The 4349-nt window shown below is 39.0% G+C and overlaps 1 long non-coding RNA gene across 1 annotated transcript in view; it reads right to left on the reverse strand.

Annotated features, from left to right (window-relative positions):
• LOC116076007 overlaps positions 1 to 4349 on the reverse strand; it is a 79880-nt gene that overhangs the window by 25229 nt on the left and 50302 nt on the right. The window lies entirely within an intron of this gene.

The raw sequence follows: 4349 nt of genomic DNA on the forward strand, positions 1-4349 counted from the left end.
TATATATATATATATGTATATATTTGGAAATAGACATGCCAATTTCTATGTCCACCAGCAGTGAATGAAAATTCCCATTACTTTAAATCTTTGGAAATTGTATTTTCAGGGATTTTATTGTTTTCAGTCTATGAAGTATTTGTAGCAGTTGGTATCACATTCTAGTCTCAGTTTACTGTTTTCTAGAAAGTGAAGATCTGATAATGTGTCCGTGTTTCCTGGTCATTTAGAACTTCTATTTTGTTTTATACTTCCTCAGTATTTTCCCTGACTCTACAGTTTTTTTCTTTCTTATTGATTTCTAGGTGTTCTTTAATCAGTATACAAATTCCAACCCACCTAAGCATATTATCTGCCATTCTGTGACCTTTTTTTTTTTATATTTCCTACCCTGTGTCTTTTGAAAAATACAAGTTTTCTTTTTTTTAATTTAGCTGAAGTCTTTTAATGAGCCCAGCATGGCCTAAATACTAAAATGTCACCAAATAGTATTAAACAGAATTATGGAACAATTTAAAATGCTAACTAAGTATTTCATATCATATGTGTGAAATATTTACAAGGGGTAAGGAAGAGAATTGTTAACAGTGACAGTATGGGACATCTAGTAGTGCAGGGTGACTTGTATTCTTCCAGACAGTGTATAAACTAAGATACGAGGTTACTTTCTTATGTTTTAAATCTGATCAATTGACCTGATGATTGATTTTTTAGACCAGTTCTTGCCTTTAACGTGAGATCACCATCCTCAACTCCTAAGAACTAAGATTAGAGGCCTGTGCCACTACAGCTGGCTCAAGCTTTCTTAAATAATTGTATCATTGGCAAAATACAATATGCCCTGGGATTTCAATGTGTGTCACAAGTCTCTGTTGGTCTCAACTTCCAAAGTAACAACACTGAGCAGGGATACCTGAAGAATTAATGCTATTATTGTAAAATAGGGTACTGGTAAAGGATGTTTCTCTGTCTTGGTTGTGTGTACATTCTTTGCCCTGCTTTCTACCATGGGGCGATGTAACAGCACAAGACCCTTGCTGAATTGAAGATGTCCCATAAGAAGAGAATATCTGTCATTTACACTTCATGTGCCTCTGTATTTTCATTTGTAGCATTCAAGTGATGCAGCATTGCTCTAAACTAGGGGAAGTGGATTTTCCATAGATGTTATAATAACATATTCTATCCCACATGGTTTTTAATACTGTAATTTTGCCTCCCTCCCAAAGAGTCATAAGTTTTATCCCTTGCCCTTAACTAGCTGAGGGATTATGGAAGTGAGTCCACATAACTTACAGCATGAGGACATATACAGCCATAGGGTTTATTCATAGATTTATCTTATAGATTATAGGTGTAGGGTCTTCAGAAGATGAGCACACAATCCAAACTATTTCCACAAGAAAAAACATTTTCCTTTTGCAGAAAGGTCCAATAGCTGTGCTAAATCAAGCAAGGTGACAGAAATACCTCTGGGGATGAATTCCTAATGCAAATGCCTCCTGTGTTTCACTGTGACTCCACAGAACTTGGCCTCACATTATTCTTACACAATTGCAGTTTCTTGGGGTGGGAGTCGGGGGTGGAAATGAAAGTGGGGAAGAACCTCAAGCACATGGGCACAGGGAAAATTTCCTGAACAGAACACCAATAGCTTATGCTCTAAGATCAAGAATTGACAAATGGGGCCTCATAAAATTACAATTTCTTTTGAATGGGGTTATGTAACCCTTTAACAGACAGCACAGCAGAGTCATTTGCATTTCCCACACTCTTAATATATGCATGGAGGCTTACTTCCACAGAGAAATTTCCAGAGACATCTACAGATGAGGCCACAGCCTCATATGTGGTACTAGACATGTAAGTAATACCTCAGAGATGAGTTCAGCCCAGGAGAACCTGCTCTAACCATATGTGATGGTCTGAGGAAGAAATATTTAGCTGAATTGTTTTAACCCCAGACTATGAGGGAAAAATAAAATGTTAGGATGAGTTATAATGAGTCAATAGATGAATAAATTAAAACCTTTTAGCATCTAAGAGAAGTGGTTGGTTATAATAGATCAATGGCTTCTTGTGGTCAGACTTTCTTATCACATAACATCTGGGTGTTTAAGTCATGTATGCATAGAAACCCTGTCACATCTTGTTACTAGACTTAAAAGGTACATTGTACAGGGTCTGGAGAGATGGCTCAGCAGTTAAGACCACTGACTGTTCTTCCAGAGGTCCTGAGTTCAATTTCCAGCAACCACATGAAGGCTTATAACCATCTGTCATGGGATCTGATACCTTCTTCTGGTGTGTCTGAAGATGACTACAGTGTCCTCATATAAATAAAATAAATTTTATAAAATTAAAAAGTAAGTTACATCATACCACTTCCACATGAGGCATGGAATAGAGGCTGGAAAGATGACTCAGCGATAAAGAGCTCACATTCCCCTTCCAGAAGACCCAAGTATAATTCCCAGTACCAAAGTCAGACAGCTTACAACGGCCTGGACCTGTGGCCTCTGGCTCCCACAGGTATCCACATATAAGTGGCATATACTCATAAAGATGTCCACCCCACATACCTACTTACATACATATATACACAAGATTTAAAAAATAAATCTTTTTTTTAAAAAAGGAACTAAAAACTCATCTGAATTCATAGGGATACAACATGGATTGCACTACTCAATGGGATGTACAGCTGCTCAGACCTTACACTGGGAAAAGAAATCCAAGGTGTGTCTTAAAAGCAGTCTTCACATAGAAATGCACAAATTGATCAGGAAAAGTTGTTAAAATGGAAGCCTGGCACAATGTAATAAATGGTTATTATCAGTACTGTTCTGTAAATTCGAGACTAATAGTGTGAAGACAACCAGTTTGAGTTCAGATATGGAGATCAGTGATTTCAGGAAAGCATTCAGATACCCAACATCCAGTCGTCCTCTGCCTGGCCCTACTCTATGCTTGATTCCATTTTTAACTCTATGAATATCATTATTATGAAGTTTATATGCTTCCATCTAGAACCTCTCTTCCCTACTTATGTTTGTAAGATTGTAGCTTTGTTTTACATTGTATTCCCCCACACCCCCCAAAAAACCCTACCCCCCATATCATACTGTACTTATTTGCAATCTTTGTTCATTTGGATATTTTGTCCTCTGTGTTTTTGCTTGACAATGGTTTGGAACAGTTATCATGCTACTATATAGCAATCTACTCATTCCCTTATTTCTGCTTCCTGAAATAATAGCCATTAGACTGGATTCCAGTTTCCCATTCGAGAAGCAAATCTAGACTGTGACTTGCAGTTTTCACAGAGCCTATGAAGTGATAGTGCTGATTTTCACTCCTGTTTACTGTGCAAAGAACAAACAGCTGATATCTGACATTTGTCACTTTTCAGTTGAAAAACTGAATCACTTTAGTCAAATTTCCACTTTTCTGTTGTTGAAATTAGGGTATATTTTTATTTTCATTGGTCCATTGTGGGCCCCTGTCCCATTTTTTTCTGATAGTTTGTCTATTGTTGCTTTGATTTTGATTTTGAAAGACCTAGATTATACAACTCATAATTATTCACATTTCACTGGTTGATGACCATATTGGATGCATTAACTCCAAGGTAAAGATTGTTTTTCACTTTAATTTTAAATTCAACTTAGAAAAGAAAATGAGACAGCCAGTCCCACAACACCCAGAGGAAGCTCCACTCCCAGGCACTCTGACACACCCAGGATCAGAGACCTTGGGCTCAAGCTCTGCAGCCAGTCCCACACACCCAGAGGAATCTCTACTCCCAGGCAATCTGACGCACCCAGGATCAGAGGTAATCAGGAACCAACATCTGTCCCAACACTGAGAGTAATTGGGTCCAGTGGAACCAGGCACACAGGAACTCCACCAGCCCAGTGACTCCGGTTCCTTCCAGTCTGTCTGGGTTAGTGTTCTGAGCAGACCTTGGGCACAAGCTCTGCAGCCAGTCCCACAACTCACAGAGAAAGCCACACTCCCAGGTGATTTAAAAAGCCCAGGATCCCAGGATCCCAGAATCACAGGATCACACAGTCAGCTTGGTTCTGAGGAGTTCTGACACAACCAGGATCACAGAAAGGACAGGCTCCAGTCAGATTTAGCAAGGGCAGGTACCACTAGAGTTAACCAGATGCCGGGGGGAGGGGCAGTGGGGGGAGCGTAAGAAAATAAACAACACAAACCAAGGTCACTTGTCATCATCAGAACCAAATTCTCCCACCGTAGCAAGTCCTGGACACTCCATTACACCAGAAAAGCAAGATTCAGATATAAAATCACTTATCATGATGATGATACAGGACTTTAAG

The sequence above is a fragment of the Mastomys coucha genome, unplaced genomic scaffold, assembly GCF_008632895.1.
Source record: "Mastomys coucha isolate ucsf_1 unplaced genomic scaffold, UCSF_Mcou_1 pScaffold4, whole genome shotgun sequence".
Lineage (NCBI taxonomy): Eukaryota > Metazoa > Chordata > Mammalia > Rodentia > Muridae > Mastomys > Mastomys coucha.